Here is a 25,187-nt window from a genome sequence, read left to right on the forward strand (position 1 = left end):
TTACATTTATCCAAATTACAAATATTACGATCACAAAATACACGACTACAAAATCAAGATTTTTATCCAGATTACAAGTTTTGAAAAACCGGCCCCTGGAGTGGAATGGCCTCCAGGACCATGATTGGACATCCCTGACTTATAATATGTTTTTAGTGTTTGGTGGCAACCTCTATTCAAGTTGAGAGTATTTTATTTTACACTCTTTGTATGACAGACCTGACATAGTGTGCAATACACTCTCAACAGGACTGGAGGCAGCCACCAAACACTTATAAACATACAAGGCAAGTCTCTGCAAAGTTAACAAACCGAGTCCACATTTTGGATTTATAACGTGTTGTTAAAGTGGAATTATTTCATTGCCATAGGGTCACGATGACCAAACATTTACTAAGTTTAAAATTAAACGATTCAGCATAGTAAAAGCATAGCAAAGTATAATAAATCATAATGAAAGATTGGTAAAGCAGGGTAAGCATTGTAAAGACCAGTAAGGTATAGAAAATAAATATTTAAAAACATGGTAAATTATGGGAAATGCATAACACACCGATAAACTTTTATAAGGGTTATGCGACTAATGTTCATCATATTGCTAATTAAACTAATCTTCATTGTTTCATTCTTGATGCTTAATAAAAAATGATCAACACAGAGTGCCACCTAGTGAACACTAACTCCAAGTAATGACCCACAGCTGGTGCTCACTAGATGGCCCTGGAGCTTACCAAGATAAAGACACTGAAATATTTCTATGGCTGACAAGCGAACAGAAGAACTTCTGAACTTGTACCAAAGCACCTTAAACATGTATTTTATTTATTGCAAACATCATAAAAAAGAAAATTGAAAAATACATCTTTTAAAGAGGGTTCTAGTAGCAGGTCACAAACATAGATGTTTTGTTGGGTTTTTTTTTCTTTCCCAGGAGCCACCTGGTTATCACAGCAAGGCACCCACACAGAGAGCAGGGGAAGCCTCTCCACACAAGCCACCAACAAAAGGCAAAGAGAAATAAAGAGAGTTGTGTTGCGGTACTTGGGAAGCATTTATTGAAACAAAAGTGACCTCTTTGCCTAAGGCCGGCCAAACTGGAGGCAGGGAGGGGGTGCTTTTCCTATTTCCTTGGCAGCGACATTGTCTGGCAAAAGGAAAGAAAGAAAAGCTTTAAACAAGGCAGGTGCGAGTCCAGGTGTAGCTTGGTTTAACCTGCCACAGAAAGGGACAACAATAAAAAAGCACTTCAATAAAAGAAAAAAGATGAAAGTAATTAAAGAACCTACGGCTTCATTATGCAGTTTGAAAAAATGAGAAACTTTTTTCTTTTCCTCTGAATGGCCTTGGAGAGTCGTCAGTAGTGGCTTTGTCTGGGGGACATTTTTTTTTGTGTTTGAAAACAGCTTGTAATTGATCTTGTACTGTATGTTAAATGGGACTGCATTTGCCTGTGGAGCTTAGTAACTCGGAAGTTGTCTATCTATCTATCTATCTATTTATCTAGTAGTATATTAAATGTCTGTAACAGAATAATTTTTTTAACTAACACTTCATTTTGCTTAATCATTATTGTTAATTAGGGTCAGGGGTGAAATTCTGCCGGTACTCATCAGTACTCACTACCAGGACTTGATGCCAGTACTGGGTACCGGAACTTGTTATAACTGCTTTTCATTCAATGCTCCTGCATTCTATCCACTCTTACACAGACCACTAACGTTCAGTTGGAAAGCAGTCACAGCAACAATGGGTGACCTATTGACCTGAGTAAGATCATGACAAGTCATTTGGCAGATTTGGTGCCAATCATTATTAAACCAATTGGGCAGTTTCATTTTTGCATGCGTCACAAATCTCCACCCATTTCGCTTTGTGTCAGTGCTCATTGGTTGATCAACAAGAGAAGCGAAGTGAAAACAGCGGTATTGAGTAATATTATCTTTAGTATGGAGAAACAAGCTTAATATGTGTGAACGAACATTGAAGCAGATTATTAATTGGAAGGCAAAAATCTGTGTCTGTGTCCCCACTTTTTGAAGAGTTTATTTAAGTTAAATCTGACAGTTTTCAACCGCGTGTACAGCTATAAAAAGCTTGTTTTCAGCATGTAATTGCACACTTATTTACAAACTAACACATTTGCAAACAAAACAAAACACAAACCCAACTCCCACATGGAGTGCTAAACTAAACTAAACTTTTCACTTTTTTTTCCTAACTAACCACACAGGACGGCAAAGCCGTTTTACAGTTACCACAACAATTTACACACCCACGGTACCTTCACCGATTCTGACCAGACAGGTCTCCTCACAGCTGCACACACGACTGTACGCAACCTCCCACACAGCAGCCCTGACTGCAGGGTTCCCCTTGCCTTTATGCAGGGTCTCATTAAAACAAATTGGAGCCAGGTGCTTGGCCTGACTCCTCCCCCTACTCTACCACAATAAGTAAACCTCAGCTATTACTTTATGAAAATGCTTTTGTTGCCACTTTGTTTATTGTGCAGAAACTACAATGGAAGTGTATTTTTTAAAGAAAAGTGATGTCTACCGTGGTGCTGTTTCTGCCTGAAATGCACACTAGTTCATGGTAATTAATCTAAAAAGAAACACTATATATTATTGTAGATAAGTAATAAGTTAAAAAAAAACAAAAAAAAAAACAGGGACATATTTTCTAATCCAAGGCTATCATTGTAGCATGGCCAGGTCCTGTTGTAGGTGAGTACCTAGGGCCTGGAAAGCATGTAGATGATTTCAGAGAATACTATGGAGATTAAAATGGTCAAATATTTTTTTTTAAGAGTAGTGCTATTTCAACCCCTATTGTGCATTGTTTAACTTGGGTTTACAGGTTATTAACCTTTTCAAGGTTTGATTTCTTCTATGTTGTTTTTTTAAAGCTGGCCGTTCTTCTGTGAACTACTGTGCTGCCCTGCAAAGGAGCTTCCTGATTGGTAGATGAAAGTTATGAGCTTTTTAATGATACTTAGTTATCTGGTGTTACCAAAGGGACTGAACATGTGAGTCTGCTTAAGACAAGTGGCTGATCCAAGGGGCCTCTGTCTAAGTCATTGAAAAAAAAACAAAATCCTTACCTAGGGTGATTGCTTGTTTTGTGTGAATTTCTAATTGAATTGACAACCATATATATATATATATATATATATATATATATATATATATATATATATATATATATATACACACTGAACAGATGAGCCTCAGAGTGAAACATATCTGTCGTTGCTAACTTTTAAAACGCTGTGAATGTCGAAGCCTTTTGACAACTTTCACACAATTTGATTGGCTCTTGTGGAAAATGACACACCAACAAAGAGAGAATTGGGGAAAAAATGAAAGCTGCCTCGGTCTCTGTGTCAAGTGATTTGAAAATCAATAGAATTAAAAAAAAGCCCAATGGGAATTTGGTCTTTTTAAAAGCATTTTGATTATTATTTTTATTTTAGTAAATGTAACACATTTTCCCAGAACAACCGTTCTTTTGGGACACTGTCAGTCACATACCTGAAAACACAAGACAGCTGAGCTGCGTTTCCATCGTCGGTTATTTAATCTACCATTACAGCTATGTATTAGGCTTCCTGTAGTTCTGCTTTTATTCGTTCTGAATCTTGTTAGAGGTACCCGAGAATTGACAAGCGATTGCGTAACATGCTGTTGTAGTCAGAAATCAGAGAAATTCCACATAATTACCTCTATTTAAGGAATTGGTGCCTTCATCATGCCTTCTGAATGCCAGTTCTTGCTTGCAAGAGAATCAATCAAGTGTTTAAGACCCTCACAATTTTTTTTTACTTGCTTATTGTGATGTATTGTATCCCTACGCTTCTGCTCATCCAGTTGTAACAGTGGCTTGCAAGTGACTTTGGGAACGCTCATGTTTTTGTGCTGACTTCGATAGGCATCCTATATTGCTGTAGTCAGTGCTGTTCCTTATCGCCTTTTCTGTACTGAACAAAAGACAGTTCCACAGCATTATTCTCAGGTTTCTGTGACAGTTTATAAATTATTTGACCTTCGGTCTTGTAATTTATGACGTCACAGAAACCCTTGATGAAATTATTCTTATTCTTATTCTCATTCTCATTCTCATTCTCATTCTCATTCTCATTCTCTCTCTCTCTCTCTCTCTCTCTCTCTCTCTCTCTCTCTCTCTCTCTCTCTATATATATACTTTTGTATATTGTTATGGTGTTTTATATTTCAGACATCAATAATACACTGTCTACAAGCTGTTTAAAAATATTAGGCACATTTTATCACCATAGGCAGTTATCTCATATTCTGTAAAATACTGTGCAATTCCAAAGCTCTGTGCTGCTTACTGACCTGTCAGCAGAACATTTGGGAGCCAGTACTTTGCATATTTTGACTTCAGTGTTTCTTCATTGTGCCCATTAGACCTCTTAGGTTTAAAGGAACATTTTTGTTTGTGCTCTGCAGTCCAAGAAGACAGTGTGACAGAACTCCAGAGCTAAGTGAAAGCTCCGGATAAGTCTACTATTATGCTAATAGTCATGTTCAGGACTAATAGGCCTTTGTGCAGAGTTTTTAATTCCCCCTGGCCATGAATGGGGAGTATACAAGAGCTTCTTGTCAAACTTTCTGCAGGATAAATATATTTGTGGTTTTAAGGCTTGCGTTTCTCAGTCATTTAAGCTGGTCTCTGACTGTGGTTTAGGTCAGCAAATAGCTGCCCTGGAGGCTGCAGCTTGAGGTGATGAATGGCACATGGAAAATGAGTTTTGGTTGATTGCCAGTTTGAAGTATTAGAGGAAGACGAGTCTTTAGCAGGGGCTTTTGTGGTTAGTGTGAGGTCTAAAGACCCTCACAGTAACAGTTTGACCCCCTCCCTATAGTAAATTTGGACAATTATACTTTAGAGAAATCGACTGCTAAAGATTTGTCAAAATTCCACAGAGTCTTGTGTATAAATGTTATCCTGTGCATAGAACATATACTCATTTATTTTTTAAAATGTTTAATAATAGTACAATCATTGTTGTTGAGATTTATTGTAGGCTAATATTTATTTCAAAGTAAATGTGTACAAAGGCAAATGGAACATTTCAAAAAGAAATAAAACTGTAATGGCGTAAATCTAGCTATTAAAAAACAGACATATTTTTGTTGTTAACTCCATGAGGTAAAGCCAAGGGGAAAATACAGGGCCATTTTACCATGGTAAACATTTATGGAAATGCAGTGGTGGAAATGGTCTGACACTTACATGTCTATTTTTTAATGAATGTGAATGAAATCCCTGACATGTATTCTGTGTTACACAACAAGTGTCGAAATCTTGCATCTGATAACTTTTTCATATTCTAATCCTGCTGTGAGTGAATATTTATTTTTTCCCTGATCTCATGTTGGATTCTATCATGCATTCATTTCAATCCAATGACTGTCTGGTCATTGTAAGGAAAGTAAAACAAAGACTGCTATTTTTCATGCATCGTACTTGTTATATAAAGAGAATACTTCATGAGCGTTCGTGGAATAACTACAGTAATCTAAGAACCTTCATGGAGTATCCTCTGTATATCTAAAAGCTGCATCTCCCTTGTTGGGCAAGTTCAGAACTGACAGACTTCTGACAGCTAGAAGGCTGAATATAGAAGCTTGGTGGGCAGTACATCTGACCTGCAGCACCTCAAATAGAATAGCTCAGGAGACTGCTTCGAATTCCCCGGAAGGAAGTGTAAGTGATAATCATTGAGGAATGGTCACACATGGCTCTAGCACAGTGTAAACTCCTTGCAGACTGTAGTCATTGCCTTCCTGGATAACTATGATGGCCTCACACTCATTTGACATTCTTATGAAATGTGTTTTTTTTTTTTAATTTAGTGGTCGCCAATTATTTTTATTGTTTTCTCCCCAATTTAGTAATGTCCAATTATTTTTAGGCTTAGCCCACCACTATCACCCCTGCGCTGACTCGGGAGGGGCAAAGACAAACACACGCTGTCCTCCAAAGCGTGTGCCGTCAGCTGACCGCTTCTTTACATACTGCAGACTCACCATGCAGCCACCCAGAGCTACAGCGTCGGAGGACAATGCAGCCCTAGGCAGCTTACAGGCAAGCCCGCAGGCGCCCAGCTAGACCACAGGGGTCGCTGGTGTGAAGTGAGCCGAGGACACCCTGGCTGACCTAGCCCTACCTCCACCCGGGTGGCGCTCAGCCAATTGAGCGCCGACCTCTGGGTGCTCCTGTCCTTGGTCGGCAAAGGAATAGCCTGGACTCGAACTCGCGACGTCCAGACTATAGGGTGCATCCTGCACTCCTTGCAGAGCGCCTTTACTGGATGCGCCACTCGGGAGCCCCCGTGCTTTTGTTTTTGTATCAACCTGTATAGGAAGTATCTGAATATATTTCCACAAGGATATTTTATTAGGTATTACATGACTCCGGTGTTGGGGAGTAATGCATTGCTGTAACACATTACTGTAATCTGATTACATTTTTCAGTAACATAACTGTAATGGTTCCTTTTTTTCAGACAGATAATGCAATGTGGTAATGCATTACATTTTATGTGAATAAATAACGGAGTTACGTTTACATTAAAAAAAAGGACTATGGCTAAGTTATAACATGAAAATCAGAAAGCGCTTCAGCAGTGCAAGTTAAACCTTGCAATGTCACAACGCGCTTTTTATATCATCTTGCCTGAAGTGTCAGAGGAGAGAATAAGTGGGTTTGATAGCTGGATCTTCAAATAACATTTAAACTAAAACATGTCATACACAAAACACTCTTTACCTTTAGGCTGGGCAGTGGCCTTCATTAAAGGTTCCCTAAACTCCTTCAACTAAACAAAGGATTTGGCCTCCCTTTTATACCATATGGCTGGGGCTTGATTGATTATCAATTATTCAGTCAAGACCCAGTCACATTCCACTTGTGAATTTACCCCATACCTCCTAAACTTCAATTAAAAGTAATAAATCTTTATTTACACACAGCACATAAACACACTATTTACACGGGCAGGGCTTCCACTTCCGAGACAACTAACCGCATTTCAATACCAGATGTTAAAGGCCTTATCTTCAAGAGAGGGTGGGAATAAGTGATTGGTTTTGATTGGCACAAACATTAAAAGTGATGGCAGACCGAAGTGCCTATCAAATTGAGTCCAGCTTTGAAAACAGTGAATAACTAGTGGGTTAATGCTGTACTGAGACAGAGAAAGGGGAAGAGAGGAACACAATTGAGTAGATACAGATGATGCTTTGCAAGAGGCTTCTTCTAAATATAACTACTCTGGGTGTTCATGCTGGGGGTGACATTGTAACCAATGCAACATATTACGGATGCTGGCTAAAGAACTTTTTAACTAGGATTTCATTGAAGTCAGGAAAGCTACTATGCCCTCTCGTGGTGCCATTCAGCCAATCCTTTCTTCTATATATGGCCACCACATCGTGAATCTGTGTTCATAACACTGCATTCATACTGTATCTGCTAACAAAATTCCTCATTTGGAAGACTGAACCAGTCTCCAATCACAGGTTGGTTAAATTACAGGAAAGAATGTGTTGAAAAAGGGAGACAAAATCGCTCGTCAGGAGACAGGACCTAGGAAGTGCAACACTTACCTTAAAGAAATCACCAGAAACATGCATTTAAAATAAAAATACATGCTTACTATAGAATGTGTTTCTTTCAAAACTGCACATCTGAGACCAGTATAGCTAATGAAAGTTCACAGAAGATTAATTCTGAAACTATTTGTTAGCTACAACCACTTTAATGTGGACATGCTGAGAAAAGATGCTATTTAATATGTTCATCCGAAAGTTCTTGAGTTTAGTACAAACTCCACTACTACAGTCAACTTATTTTTTAACTGACTATGCAAGTTTCATTTAAACTTTACCCCACATCCACTAGGACAAGACACTAGTGTGCTGGGCTGTTCAGTTAACAGGCTATTTTACCATCTATAAAGCACCCTTTAAATTTATGAATCTAAGGATATTTAAACTGTCTGAATAATATTTGGTGTATAATAGATTTTATACTGTTCATTAGATTAACTATGATATAAAATCATAAGGATATTATCTATCATCACTGTTACATTGATTAACAAAGCAAAAACAAATCTCTTTCAACATGATTGTGTAATGTAATTCCAAAATGTACCTTTTCTAACTTCTGACCAATATGGTGTGGCACGAAAAGGGGAAATGAATTACACCAAAAGAAATAGATTGATTAATCAAATGCAGGTGATATTTTGCACTTTTTGTTCTTGTACAGTCCAATTGTTGCAACATTTTCTTGAACTTGTACTAAATATAAATCATTTAAATAAACCGGGAAGTAATTTTTACATGATTTTGCCATTTGACTTGACTGAAGTGAAGTCGGTTTATTAACTACAATAAGATGGTAAACTCTTGTATTTAAACAGATGTAAATGTTTTCTAATATGACGACTACTACTACGAATAATACTAATAATATGACTAATAATACATTGTGCATCTGTATGATAATAAAGTGAATTTCACACACTTCCACGTCAAAGTGCATGCGACACACCTTTTTCGTAAAGTCTTTCAAGTTAAAAGATTTCCACTGCAGAACATTTGCAGTAGTCATGCTTTATGATGTAACATAAGGAGCAAACCTCCTGTCAGCTACAACATTTACAGTCGTTTTTATTTACCTGTACAGTTAAACCCAGGCAGCTGTTGCATAATCATATTTGGATTTGGTTTCATGCCTTTTCTGCGATGTCTAAAGAAGCTAAAAGGATGAAGGCAACACAAAGAGTAACAATAGGATCTGCTGTAAAATGACATCACACACAGGGCATTAAACTGAGGTGTAAGGACTTTTCAGAACCAGGTTGCCTTTTAACTTCCCTGACAAATGCTGAGGAAACTCAATATGCTTGGACTGCAGGTGATAATGAAGTTGGCAAGTGGGATAATCTGTTTTGTTTAATTAAAGGTTTCAATTAATTCACCAGACTACCACCCCAAGTTGATTATAAGGAATAATGCTCTTGAAGAACTAACAGCAGAAAGGCTGCCTGGCTTAGGTCAGCCTAGAAATAAGAGTGCTCTGCTAAGAAAGTATATCAACAGCAAGGTAGGACCTCAACCAATGTTGCTCATTCATGCACACTTGGGCACAGTAAAGCACTAGTAAAATACATCCCAAGCCAAGGCTGTACATTTTTAAATTATGGCTATCAGTATCACAAAAAGGTTGCTGACCATGATCTGGAATGGCAAAGTGACTCTCAAGATAGTGTAACATATCTAACAAAGGTACTGTTCATACATCTTTATGTGTTACTTATGCGAAATAATGTGCACACTGAGTTTCACCACAATTAGATAAGCAGTTTTAAAGATACATGCAAAAATGTATGTGTGACATTCCGATAGACACATGTACAGACACCATATAACCCCAGAATCAATACTAGGGTGGTCAAACGTATTTTTTGATGTATACATAAAAAAATCAAAATGGATGTTAGTAATCAGTTTTAAGCTAACTTAGACAAAAAACTTTTTTTTTTTTTAAAACCATTAAAAAAGACTTTTAATGTGCAAAAATAAAATCACAATTCAAATATAGTTTTAACACTATACCTAGAATTACCATGAGCGGTCAATTTCTACACTTCTTTTGGAGACTCTGCTTGCAAGATTTAAAACGAGATTAGAATTACAGTAAAAGGCTTGCTTGATGGATTTAAAGCTATATTACAGTTAGATAGTGAGAATTTAAAACAGAATTGCAAATTCTGGGGAAATGTTAAAAAAATGCCTAGACGCACAAAAACCCCAGAAGAATGTGCCCGTGACCATAAGAATTCTGTTGTGGAAAACAGCAAAGGAAAGAACCGGGTATACTTTGGACAATTCTGACACATTTTTTTGTAATGCCTCTTATGTAAATAATCTTTTAGAACTAAAGGTCTTAGTTTTTTAATTAAAAAATTAATTCATAAAGCAAGTTAAACCTCAAAACCAATTTGCACAAACATACAGTAAATGGGGAGGTTTTTAAAGCTTTGCTAAAGTAAAATGCTGTTAAAGGGTTTAAAACTACAGTATACATAAACAGCATTAGTTTTTATTTTTTATTTTAACACAACAATTATGGGGAAGACAAATTATCCAGCTAAAACACTATACAATCTTTTTCTGTGCATTGTGTTCAAGAGAAGCTGTGAGGTCTTTTTAACACCTTGGTATAAACATAGGATTCACAGGAGTCCCCTGAATTTCAGTGGCCCCAAACCGAGCTGTCATCATACAAATATAACATACTTGACAGTCTCTAATACAAGGGTATGGGTTTATATACATATATTAGATGTTTTGAAAAATTCCTTTATGCATTGCAGGTCTGCACTAACTTTAACAACTTTTACAAATAAAATAAAAGGCAGGATCCGTTCCTTCTGATCTAGTTATGTTTGTATTCTGGAGTGGAGACAGATAAGGTGAGGGTGAAAAAGCTTAGTTGCTTAAAATGTAACTTTTTGAAAAGTAGTACTGACAAGTATTAAACTTTGCTTAGTTTCTGATGGTTAGCCTGTTCACATTTTTTAAACACCAAACACCATCTTGTAGCACACACTGTCACATGCAAGGATGTTGAGCTTCTGGACAAGCGGCGCCTCCAGGGTCTCATCTGATAAGTTGGGCCGAAACGCTGTACAATTCTTGCGAATGATGCTAAACACCCTTTCACTGTCTGACAGATATCTTTAAATGAACAGGAAGTTATTTAGAGATATCTTAAAATGATTTAGAGATATCTCTAAATGAACAGGAAGTTATTTAGAGATATCTCTAAATGATTTAGAGATATCTTCAAATGAACAGGAAGCCATTTCAAGATATCTCGAAATGACTTCCTGTGAAAATGACTTCCTGTGAATGGACTTCCTGTCCATTTAGATATATCTCTAAATGAACAGGAAGTTATTTAGAGATATCTCTTTAGAGATATCTCTAAATAGCTTCCTGTTCATTTAGAGATACAGGTAGTGAACAAAAAAATGGAAACACCAATGCAAAGTCACTAATAGGGCATTGAGCCACTATGGTATCCCACTCTGTGGAGTTCTCAGCGGACTGTTTTTGATGAAACTGGCTGCTCGCGCCCCAGGTTGAAATTTGCAGTCAATTGATCTGCAGTTGCTCGCCTGTTTTGCCTTGCACTTCGAATTAATGAACAGATATCACGATCCTGGAGTATGTGCTTCCGCCCACTGCTGCCCTTTGCTGATGATGTCTTTCCCTCGGAATTCCATGCTGACATCACCTTAGACACCGTTGCTCGTGAAACATCAGCAAGTTGAGCTGTCTTAGCCACTGAAGCTCCTGCCAAACGCGCCCCAACAATCACTCCTCTTTCAAAGTCACTGAGGTCTCCTCTTGTAGCCATGCTAGCCATAATTATAGGCAACCAGGCAACTTGTTTTATACATGACCCTAAGCATGCTGGGATGTTATTTGCTTAATTAACGCATCAGCCATACCTGTGTGGAAGCCCTTGCTTTCAATATACTTGGTGTCCCTCATTTACCCAGGTGTTTCCATTTTTTTGTTCACTACCTGTATCTGAGATACATGAATGGCTTGACAGGTATCAATTGAATTCTTAAAGGAGAGTATAAAAGTCAGGGTAAAACACAAAAAATCAGAAACCCTCATTATAATGGACCCCAATAATGAATCTGGTTCATAATGAATCTGGCCTTTTCTGTGGTCTAGGAAAGGCCTTCAAATTCATAGATTTCAAACTGTGATGCATCTATCCTCAACTGACTAGATTACTACAACCTAAACACATAAGTAGGGCTGTCAGTTAATCAAAGTTAACTTCTGTAATTAACGCATACATTTTTTTAAATACGTTTTTTTTAACGCAGATTAAATGCACTGTTTTTACCTCCATCTTGTCATACTTATGGACGACAAAAATAAGATTGTTTTATCAAAAAATGTAAAGATGATAGCCAACAAAAATTAAACTAGAAATCGAAAAACAAAAGGCAAGCTTTATGTTCGTTTTTTATATGTTGTAAGGATGTTTTGGGGACATAAAACTTACCAATAAATGTGTGATTTAAAACTGAAATACATTTTATGACTAATATATTATTTTCAAATCTTTTGACAGCCCTAATTTTGTGTAAACAAGTTTAATAAACCCAATCCAGTATTTTCCAACTTTTCTTTAGAAACTCATTGATTAAAACACAGTACCACCGGTATTAAAAAGTATAACTATGTTTCAAAAGACAGGCAGAACTTTGCCCTTAAGTTTTTTTCAACAAAAAGCAATAATTGTAACAAACTCAGGCATTGTACCGAAGAACACAACAAAAGTGATTTATTTTTTCTACATATCGTCATCTGAAACGGTGTATACATAGGCAGGAGTTCAGTGCTGAAATACAAACCTGCATGCTTTCTGCCATAACCCATCCAACCCTGTGAAAGCGTCATCAATCATCATTAATAGATTCCCGGATTCGCCAGCTCTGAGGCAGCTTTCACATTTCCCAGGCAGGTTCTGTCATGTATCCACTTGCTGTCAGAGTAAATACACACTTACACAGATCCAGACTCGTCGGCTGAGAGCACATCTTGGAGGCGAGTGTTGCCTCAGAGCTTGGAAAAGGTCTTGTGATTGCGTGAGTGGCAGGTTATTGTGTGGGAGCGGTGAGTTCCAATGCTACTTACAGCACATTCCTGCACACAGGTCTTGCTTGGCAAAAAGGTGTAACTGAAGAGTGATCCGTTTCTACAGGTAGAAAATAATCTGTATTGAAGCAGCCTGTTCACTTGCCTAGCATGATTAGGTTAAACCTGTTCAGATCAATATAATAATACTGTGATCAAATAAACATATTAAACATAGAACTACACGAGTGGTAGAGATCGTCAAACAGTAGATTAGCCTGTGTGTCATTCCCTAGTGCTTTTATTTGAATTAAGGTTATTAAAAAAAGGTTTTCCATTATTGTACTTAAATCAAACCAAACATAAAAGGTAGCACCATTTAAGGACTATTTATACTTCCAATAAACAGCTCCAGTGCTATTGTGTTTCTATTATTTTGCACCAGTGTTGAAAAATATGGGATGCGATAAGAGTGAGCATGTGATTGAAAATTATGATAAAAAAATAACAAGTTACCCTTTTTTCTGATGGAGATTTGTTTCAAACTCAGCTCTGTCTTCCACTTTTCTATACTGCATTTACGCTCCAGATCTATATCATGAAGTCCATATTTTTTTAATTCTGGTTCACCTGCATGTTCCTTATTTGAATCCCTGGATTTATAAGGCAGGAAGTGTTTCACACTGTAATTCCATGGTAGGGATCTGATCGGTATTCGTAAAAATATAAAGATATCCTTGTTGAAATTATACTGTGTTAAAATACACTCCATGTCATTATTCTTTTTCTGTCGTGAGTCAAGAGCCGTATAAGTCGCACTGCTTGGCTGAGAATGATCTCTTGAAATAACTCAACTGTTGCCTCTGGTGTCTGTCTCCCCTGCTTTCGAACACCCCTGACTCCCAGTTATTGACCTTTTCCCTTGGGTGGGTTTTCATGCCTCCAGGTGTACAGACCCATAATGGTGCCTTAACAGCCCAGGAGACTGACCCAGAATTATTCATTCTGACAGGTCTGTGAAGCAGACTGCAAAGAAATAATTGCTCTTTAGAGCTGCTCAACTATAAATAGCTGTTATTTATTGTCAGCATCTCTGGCAATGGTGATTTCTGCTGCATTCTGTGCCAAAAAACATGAAGAAGTAATGATTCCCATCTAGTCGTTTTAAATGGTAGCACAGATGGGCAAAAGGTTCTGATGTTGACTCAGTGATAATGTTTGTATACCTTCTTTTCCATCACATAAAGTGTTTGAGCATTCCAGTGTCCACTGTTAAGTCTGCGCTTGTTGTAGCACACCCGTATGCACCTGATTCACTGCTGCTAGTCTAAAAGCTACAGTACTATAGACTCAGAATATGATCTTTCATGTTTCAACCACAACAAGCTATGGACTGCTCAATGTACTAGCCATTCGACTGACTCGACAGTCTGCATAACGTAAAAGCATTTAAAAAGCAATCTGAATGCCATTTGTTATATTAAACTGTCAGGGCTATTTACATTTTTCATAGAATATATAACTGATAAGAACAAGAAGACAAACACAGGTTTTACTTTTTTAAAATGATTTTCTTAGCGTGGTAGTGTCCTCTCGATGAAGCATCCACTGTTTGATTGACGACTTTGTTAGCGCTCTCGTCTCAGCACACCAGATGGTAGAGCATTTATCGACAGACACAAGAGCTTGAATAATAAATGCCCCACCCACAATCACTCTTTATTTTTTATCTGTCCCAATGCCTGTTGGATGACAGTGAGACAATGAGCTAGAAAAATCTATAACTTCACAGTTAGTTCCAGAACCTCATTTGAGGGTCTAAACATGACACTCATAATAGCAACACTTGACCTTAAAGGTCAGCACACCTTAAGGGAAGGGAGGTGTTCAAGATGGTATCAGTGGTTCCACTGAAGTGGTCTTGTACTCTACTGAGGGATGTGATTATACATTAGAACATCTTTACAACTATTCACTATTCTCTGTAATTGCTGATTTGTGTAGGCTGGGTCTCCACCGTCCACTGCACTTAGTTTGCTAAATCACACACTGATGTAGCATACACTAAATTCTTTATTCTCAATTTTTACAGAAAAAAAAAAAAAAAAATCCTGGGTTTTTCAAAATCTATATTTAACCAATTTGCACCACAACTTTGGCCTACTCAAGCATGTGAAACTATTGATTTATACCAAGAAAATCCATGAGTTTACATCCGGTAGATCATTTACATAAATTGTTTTAGTGTAATATAGGGCGGTCTGTTTAACATACTGAATGTATGTACTGATACAGTTTAACTTAACCATATTTACATGGTTTATATTCACAGAGAATAAAAGCAGATGAACGGCTATTCTGACCGTCCTCGAGTATTAACCCTAATATTTACCTGGAAAACAAATTACTTTCACCTGTTCATTTTTTATAATAAATATTGATATATTCTATATAAAATACAATACAATGAAAATAAAGGGCCTTGAACTTCCAGCACAGTGAATCATTGTGCACCGTGGGCAAGCTGCCCATGTAACATCAAATAAGCATGTCAACTTACATTTCAACCTCAGTAAAACCTCTACAAGGATCAGCATCTGCAAGTCTTTTTAGTAAGAGGAATTATTCTGCAGGCAATTAAAAAAACAAAAACAAAAAAAAAAACAATAAAGCGAATAGGGAAATATTCGTTCCCTAAAGCAAGAGTCACATTCCTGATGTACATATTATGGAGACAGCAGAAACTACTACACTTTGTGAAACATGCAAGGCTAAGATGAGATTTCTGTAATTAAACAAGCCCTGAGTAGGACGATGTGTTTATATCTGTGGGGGTCCATTTTAAAGGTGGATGGCGACGTTCCTTTGCATCTCCACAGTTCCAGATTAGGATTTAAACTTCATATTGATTGAAGAGCCCTTCTATATATATATTGTATTTTGTTAAATATCCATATCTGGTTGCACATTTATGTGTGGATTGTTTTGTTTATAGATATGTGAGCCAACATAGAGAAATATTCAAAATCAAACTGAGGAAGAAACCAGATCATCTCAAGAAGAAATGACTTGGGGCAACATTAAAGAGCTTCAGGTCTGAAATAAAAACATGCTTCATAGAGGCTTTGTGAATATATACAACTTAGACTAATATGGGAGCACTAAACCTAGTTTAAAACATGTTTTCAATGCTATAGTACGCAACTATCCTAAAAAGGGCCATTCACTAATTCACAGTGTTAGGGAAATAACGATAGGCCTAATGTGTCAATCTTCATCAGTGTCAGAAAAAGTATTTTAAAAGAGTAGAGAATGAAAATATTACTTTTACTTTTGATATAAGAATCCAATGCAGGTTTACCATGATGTTTACTGCTTTTACATAGACATGTATTACGTCTTCGGTAAGTGACAATACATTGGAGCAGGGGTGTCAGAGAGGTGCCTGGAGCAGTTTTATCTGGTGCCTCAAATACTGAGGCTGACACACAGGGATTGATGGGACTTCACATTTTGATTGTTTTTTGAGTCCAAGCACTGTTTTGTCTAGCTCCTATTTGCACCCCCTGTACCACATAGATGTAAATTGATTGTTTATAAAGGCACCATTCAAATTTAAAACACTTCCATTTTAGCCCATTTCCCCATCAATGACTTTTCTCAATGCCAGGTTCCAGTTGATACTACTGTAAGCACGCAAACTGGACCGAAAATAGACTTTCTGTAACATGACATGTAGTCAGTACTGTACCAATTTGACCCACCAGATTTGAAAGGTGTTTAAATTGTGTTTAACATACTTTATCAAAAGAGTTTTCTGCATTAGCCCTACAGTAGAGAGATAATTAACTGGCTTTGAAAAACAAAAGGCAGGTATATTGAGTTCTCAGTCACCCATGGCTTATACTGTGTAACTTTATAGCCTTCTTGTAAAGGGCGGTTACAAAGGGTGTCTATAGATATGTGCCACGAGGATACACACTGCTGATAGCAGCAGATTAAAAACTGGAGAAACCAGTAATGGTTAGGCAGGGCAAGGAAAGGTAAGAGCTGTAACTTATACCCATAGGGTATGTTTTTATTTCTTTTCTTGCGTGGGTGGGTCTTTGGCACTAGAGGGGAATACTGTTGTTGGCTTTACATATCCTTGACATATTCTGGGCTTTTGCTTTTTATATACTGTATGAAATTATTGTTTTCGGTTACTTTCCAAAATGCTTGGGTGTTTTTTTTCTATCACAATATTAATAGTAACTTGACAGTACTTACAGACTTAAGTTGTACCTTCTTTCCTTTGCTGTCTTCTGCAACACAATATTTATGGTCACAGGTACTTTCTCTGTTTTTTTTTTTGTGTTTTCTAGGAATTTGTGGTATGATGGGGCATGTAAATAACAAAAAGACAGTCCAGGCAGTGTTGCAAGCGAAAACAAAGGAGGTTTATTTACAAAACAAACAAACATTAAAGGAAACAGTGAGGGAATTGCTGTGAGAGATTAAATATATTTAAAACAAATAACGCGGTTGGTTTTCTTCAGCTGCCATTTCAGTCAGGCTGACGGCAGACTCACGGTTAGTCTTTATTCCTTCAGTCATGTCAAGAAGGACCGAAGTAAAACAAGACACAAAAACAAACAAACTGTTAGGACTTACACACAAAACAGAGTCCCTCCTCCCTCAGGCTTCACAGACCTCCTGTGTTTCAAGGACCAACCCTGAGCACAGAAGCGTGTCCACTTTTGTATGCCAAGCCCTGCCCCTGTAGCCAGTGGAACACCACAATTTGCAATTCTGTTTTGAATTCTCCCTATCTAAATGTAATATAGGTTTAAATCCCACGAACAAGCCTTCTGATTGTAATCTTGTTTTAAATATTGCAAGCGGAATCTCCAATAGAAATGTAGGAATTTGCTGCCACTCAGTAGTTGGGGTGGGTTTAAATTATTCAGAACGAATCAATGATAGATACAAGTCAGGAAGGTGGGACTTTGCCCAGCTGCTCAGGGAAAGGTAGTTTGTTTTTGGTTTTTTTGTAGTAGGTTTTATTTTTATTTTTTATGGGAAAGAGGTGAATGGAGTAACCATTTCCAGTATTTTTCCAGTGTTTATTGGCTTTACACCGATTTTTTTGTATCAGGGGCATTTTATCGTTTTTTATTGGTTAAAACCGAAAAGCAGAAGCCCTAGTTATCCTATATGCCATGGCCTCTTTACCTTCACAAGTGCCAAGTGAAGTGGAGCAATGAGTGAGGTTGAGCAAGTCAAGCTGACAAATGCAAATACATTTTCATGCAGTGTTTTTTTTTTTTTTTTAAAGATCTGCAGAACTAAACTGACATGCAATCAAATTATAAAATCTGCTTAAAGTTTAAAGCGTACTTCTATTATGTTTTAGCTCAAAAGGGCCAACTTTGGATGCAGCTTGACCTGTTCTCAGTAAAAAAAAAATTAAAAAATTAAACAAATATATATTTAATATATATTTGACATCATTATTACAGGCCTGAATGTGTTACAATGAATTACATTTTGCATTTCGTCCCTAACTATTAAACACTAAATAATTCTGAATTTAGAATTTAGAAATACTAAAATAAACATAATTTCAATGATTACATTTTGACAAGAAGTCTTTTTTCTTTGAAAACACTGATAAAGACTTCTAGTTGAAACGTCTTTCATCAAATTTTTGTTTCTTTTACTTATTGTAATTGGGTGACTGTGGCAAAGTGGTTTGCAGTGCGCAGGTGTAGTGGTGATGTGATTGCGAAACAGAAGACAGAAAGTTCACGGTCCAAACAATATGTTTATTTATAACCCTGGTCTGGTGACCACAAAGAATAATCCCAGGCAATACACAACAATCTTTCTCTGTCACAGTGACATCACAACCTATTGAACTGAATAGAGAGGGAAGTGCTGGACACAAACCTCTAAGCTTGTGGTTCAAAGACAAACGTCTTACCATTCAACAAAAGAGCAGAGGTAAGTACTGTACATGTCTTATGCTAATGTCAGTATTATAACCTCATCAGTTGCTAGGATGAGTTCCAAGGGTGTAATGTATATTTATTTTTAATTTGGGTACAAAAGGTATATAACAAGAAAACAAGGTGGTGATTCAATTTGTTTAAGTACTGGTAAAATCAAATCCTAAATACACCACCATATGCACCCTGATCCCCTGATATTTATTAGATGAATTATGTGTAGCTTCCAGCGCTGAGATTGTTGCAGTTATTGCACAGGTACTTATTGCTGTCAGGCCAATTTGGTTGTATTTATTGCTGAAGAGACAGTGTTGGGTGAGAATGCTTTCTGGAATTCTAATGAAGTGTCCTTGCGCTCCTAAGCCCTCATAACTATATGCATTCTTTCTGCTAAAGCAATTTATACAGCCTATAGCAGCAGAGCATTGTATACCTGCACCTCTCCCACACGATTCAAAGAAACCACACGATGCAGCTTCCAAACTGGTAGTACTTTAAACATGAACTCTTCACAATGACATGCAGCTCTTTCTCCCCCTGCCATTAATAACTGAGCTTTGGACAAACAATAAATTTACTGATAAGAAAACTTCCTATATTTATTGCTGTATTACTACATGTTTCTAGTTGAAATGTTTGCTCTTTTCAGTTTCTTTTAGTATTTCTAAACAAAGCATTATTTTAAGTCTGTATTATGAATAAAATACAGTTTGATATACATTACACTGTTTTAGACTGTTATTGGCTTTAACTGTATTTTATACATAAAAACACACTTCTTTAAATACAGTCAATATCACTCCTGTCAATGTTACTATCTGCTTGTCACCAGATTGAAATGTCCTGGCCACAATATGATGGGAGTCTGGATAATATCACCCACATTAAGCCGTCATGTTAACCGATTTCCAACCCACGAGCATGTTGGGAAATACAGGTTTAATATTAGAAGGTTTCCATGTAAGCAAGTGGCTGTACCGTATGGAAATGTTTAGAATATAAAGTATTCTTAACCATTGTAACATACAGAACACTATAATATGTATGTTTATAGCTTTCTGTTGTGTGTTGTACATGTAAAATATAATAGACAGTATATTAAGAAGAATCTGCTAATTTTATCAATGCAATAGATAGTGTTATATTCAGCAGGCATTTTTAAAAAAAAATCCAAACCTGTGTGTTTTAATACTTATTTTGTCAGGTTATTGGTGAACTACTGATAATCAGCTTATTGTCACTGTTTTTGCTTAGTCCTTTTAAAGTGATATTAAAAGGATTTGACTGTAATTCATGAGTTTGTGAATAGGTTGCTGTCAGAGAGGACCCAACATTGACTCTAAGAGCATTCCAGCCAGCTGCAGAAGGTAGTTGCTGTATCTGAGCCAAGGTTAAGAATGGGCGTCCTATTGGTGCCCTGGGTTTTGCATGCAGCTACTGGGCGTGGATCTTGGTTACACTTTAATATAATGACTGCAAATTGTTATGAAGCATGAGGTCCGATTCTTGTTACACTTGAATTAATTTTTACTTTAATTTAATTTTTATTTATTTTTTCTTCATTTTCTTCAGGTCTAGGAAATTCATATAAATTTGCGGCCATTGTTTTAAATTGTTACCAATTTTTTTTAAAGTGTTATGGTTTTGTCTAATTTGAGTGAAATGATACCATGCTAGGGTCTACCATTGCTATAATCGTGTAATTGTGAAAATACATCTTGAGCGCCCCCTGCGTTTCCACAGCGCTTCCCTCAATCCTAATCCAATCAGCAGATCCTGAAGCCCTTTTACAATCCCAATAAGTGTTAACATACTGGAGCTGTGGTTTTGGAACCCTCTGAAGACCTACAATTACCTGAATTCTCCAGCATATAAAATTAACTGAATTCATTCTGGTTTTCTTCCAGCTTGCATTTCACGCCTGAAAAAAATCGAGAGACACGAAATATTAACGATGATACCACTGGATGTTGTAATCTACGGGACACCGTGTATATGATGCCGCAAGGTTATCGTAACATTATATACATTTTGGTGAAATGTAATGATAGAGGTGTTAAGTGGAGAATTTAATTACAAATAATTGACATTCTTGCTTTAAGGGAGAGTGTTGTAGTAGATGTAATCTTTGTCCTTGTGTGATGAAAGCTGTCAGACTCACAGATCTCATGATGTCGCTGGCTGATCACCTACAAGGAATCTACAGCTTCTCGGGCCCAATTTATTATTATTTGTTTATTTAGCAGACGCCTTTATCCAAGGCGACTTACAGAGACTAGGGTGTGTGAACTATGCATCAGCTGCAGAGTCACTTAAAACTACGTCTCATCCAAAAGATGGAGCACAAGGAGGTTAAGTGACTTGCTCAGGGTCACACAATGAGTCAGTGGCTGAGTTGGGATTTGAACCTGGGACCTCATGGTTACAAGCCCTTTTCTTTAACCACTGGACCACAAAGCTGTTGCCCCAGAGCATTTTGTGTAAAAGGAAATCCATAATAACTTTTAGGACTTTTTACTGTTAGTTTTGACTGAATACATTTTGGCTGTTTTTAACAAGTTCCTAGTTAGTACTTTAACATAAATAGTGCAAACTGCACTTTGTTGTTAGGACCTGTTTGTGACGTGTCAGGTCTTTTTCAATAAACTATACTTGTCGCTTCCCACATGAATTATATTGGATATAATTACATTCATGCTTTTTTAACATTTTAATTTCATTTGTTCACAGGGGAAATTCCATTAGGGTAAGAAACCACTGTGGCAAGTGTGTTCCAGACAGAAGAGGCTGTAATAAAAAGCATACAATTAAAATATATCTTATATGGAATAGGAGAGTAGTATTGCATATGATTACATGCAAATTAAAATATGTTATTCTGTGACAAATTTGCTCATTTTATCAATATGAGGAATATGTGAGTTGGGGGGGACAGAAATATATTGTAACGACCCTGGGTCTGCTGTAGCCGCGTTTGGGAAGGTTTTGTGACTCAGAGTCAAAGGTTTAACTGCAGCAGGTGCTGTGGGACATCAGAGACGGCAGAATCATGAGAATTGACACCAATCAGAAGCTTGTTACAAATCAGGGGATAAGATGTTGCAACAAGAAAGGGATCGAGAGCGGGAAGTCGTGCATGTTTGGGACTGGTGGCTGGTGCACCAGGGGTGTGGCCTGGACGTGGGGGATAAGTAGCGGGCTGCTGAGATGAACAGTGTGGTTTGAGATGAAAGAGAGCTGAAGAACAGAGAGAGAATTTGAAAAGTTGCTAAGAAAGAAACTGGAGGCTGCATTTAGTTGGACTTTCTTTTCTTTTCTTTTATTATTCTGTCACAGTCTGAGCAGCACTACGCTGTTCAGCTTTAGCTGTACCACTGCCTGGTAAAGCAGCATGCTTCACTTGTTAAGTGTAGAGTCCAGGCTTAATAAACTGCTGCATTCGAGAACCTGAAAACCCTGTGTGAGTCTGGCTTCATTTCCACGCAACGCTTCAATATTATATGAGGGTATTAGGGACGTTACAATACAATAAGAGTGGAGCGTAGAAAAACTCAACCTTTATTTTGTAAATAACTCTAGAATTTACATAATTACAAAGTGGTACTCCAGATCGGCGATCAGAGATTTTAAAACTTGCAGAAAAACCCTGTCTAACTGAAGTCTGTCTGGAGGTCTCTTTCTCACTGTTACTGAAACACACACAGATGATGGCTTTTTTTTCTAACTCACTAAACTCTCCTCTAACTTCATCAAGGGACACATGCCATGGCCAAACTGAAAATATTGGATTTCTTTACTTGTTAGGCCATCTCCTCTGTGACATCACTTTGTTCTTACCATTTTCTGCCCATGGGAGTGACAGAATCCAGCAAAGATCTGTAACTTTGCACAACCACGACACAAACCTGCACTCCCCTGACTATATCAGTCACCTAATGTAGGCTTGGGAATACCAGAGGTTAGTTCAGTAATTGAATCTGCATTTTGGTGATGACACAGATGCAGCATTTTGGCGGTTAATTATACACCATTTTCTATGTTGCATATTCTTGGTTGCTAGAAAAGAGAAACCCCATCGGTTACAGGTATCTAAACTGATTAGAATGAATAAGAAAGAGTCCACAGACTTAAAAGAAGCACTCAACAGCAAAGGAGATACAGTTGAAACTTGTGTATTAATGTATAGGGATATTATACTCAGAAAGGCATGTTTTAGAAAGAAAGCTCTAAAACAAGCATTGCTGAGAATGTAGGTGTGACTTGAGACTCACTCACAGATGAATGAATACACCTCTAGGCTACAATCTTGAGCTTGCCTAACAAAAACACTGTCACGAAATGCTAACCCTGAGCAAAGTGGTAGACAGATATGTGTTTTCCATCTAAAACAAACTAAATTCAATGACAAACGTTTAGACTAGATGTTTCAACTAGTCTGAGATATTTAGTCAAAAACCTTGCCATTTAATTTTTTTAAAACTTTTTTTTTTAGTATTTCTATGTTAGATATCTGTATTTTTTTTCTCTAAATCTGCCTTTACCTGGCTTTGAGTTTGTAATGAATGCCCTCCTAGCAGCTGATTAGTTAATAATAGTAACATCAGCATAAGACACATAATTATCTATCGACTGCAGAGCGTGCTCTTTCAATAACTCGTAAGACGCTTGTCTTTGAACCATAAGGTTTGCTGTTCACGTTCAGCCCATGCGATCTTTCAACATTTATATCGACCAGGTGGGGGGGCAGAGCAGACATGTCACATGATTTGACTGGAAATCGCTGTTCTCGTAAACTCTGGTTATTTTTATGTGAAGTATTATCTTAAATATCTTAAAAGTCCCATCTTTTATAAGTAATATTCCCTTGGTAAAAGTTCACAGTATTATTACTGTGAAAATATAGCAATGATGAATGACTGGAAACTGAAAAAAAAAACAACAACAAAAAAACACAACATGGTTATCCCCAGTAATGGCCATTCATAGCGAATTATTTACATATTTTTAGTTTTGCTTTCGCTGAAGTCTTGTGAAATACATGTTTATTCCTTATGAAACAGAAGCATTTTCTGTCAGCCGGCTTAGCCATCTTTTTGGGAGAAATAGCTTTCATGACAAGTGTGTGCTGCATTTAGCAATAAAGAAAATACTTTTAAATCTTTATCAAGTATGTCAAGTGGTCCAAACTAAAAACTAAACAGTGGTCTAGACACGTTTCATGAATAGCAAACTGTATGTAATTACTCCAAACAAACTTATTTTTTTTAAATCACTCAGCACACTATTTTGTGAAATTTGGCAGCAATTTATTGTACCATATCAAATATTATATTTTTACTATGACCATCTATAAATTGTCACCACAAAAATGGTTATGTTATAATTACTGTAGTAAATTGTGGGATTGTAGTCCTGGGCATGTTTTTAACTCTGATTAAATAATACAAAAAATAAATAAATACATCTCCCAGAATGCACAGTGGTAGGTCTAAGGACAGGTCAGGTGTGTGTGACATAGCAGTTGCATTAGCTAGTGTCGTGGCATATTTATATTGTTAGTTTATGGCCTCAGTGCAGCAGTAAATAAAAAAAGCAAAATACTATACATTACTTCATTATAAGAGTAATCTCCTTTGTGTGTATATAAATATATACATTATGCAGGTCCCTGTTCTTTAGTTGATTGTTCTACAATATGTTTATGTTTTGGTATGTTAACCAAACCGAAGCGATGGGAAGCTAGCTCCTCTGAGCACAATGATGTAAGATAAAGAGCAATTGATTGACGTGTTATATAAAGATAGGGGTTTCAGAATCGACAGTATTTATGTGTCTATCTTTCTCTGTTTGCAAAATAGATAGATTGCTGTTTGTATTTTTACAGTGCTTTCATTAAGTATTTACAGTTTTACAAATTCTAGAGTCTGTATTTATTATGTAAACATATTAAAAGAAAGGGACAAGTGAGAACTATAATGTTTTTGAAAACCAGAAAACAACAGTGCTGTGAAAATGGTGTTGCCATGTACAGACCAGATATAAATGTATGAGTGGTGTTCTGGAAAGTTCTGACTTCCACCATGCAGCCATGCTTTTACCAGGTAATCTTCTTGGGGACCCAGATGGGAAACCAAGAACAAAGCACAGAAGTTTAGTATAAAAATGAATAAATAGGGTTGCATCTGTTTGGATGAGCAGATACAGTGTATATTATCATATTGAACTGTTTTTATAAATGGCAGATCTCACATGTTTTAGCAGGAGCAGGGAACTCTTGAGGATCAGTGGCTCTGCTGACTTACTGTACTGCACTCCTGTTCGCTCATCTTCAGTAGTTGCAAAGTATGAGGAAACTGGAACGAAAAATGTTTTTTTGGGGGGAGGGGGGAGGGGGGGTTAAAAAAGATAGCTATAGGCCAGGGATAATAGAAGGTTTCATAACATAGAGGTTGATTTCCTTCTAATTTATATAAAAACATGAAAGCAG

This window comes from Acipenser ruthenus, chromosome 28 (assembly GCF_902713425.1).
Source record: "Acipenser ruthenus chromosome 28, fAciRut3.2 maternal haplotype, whole genome shotgun sequence".
Classification (NCBI taxonomy): domain Eukaryota; kingdom Metazoa; phylum Chordata; class Actinopteri; order Acipenseriformes; family Acipenseridae; genus Acipenser; species Acipenser ruthenus.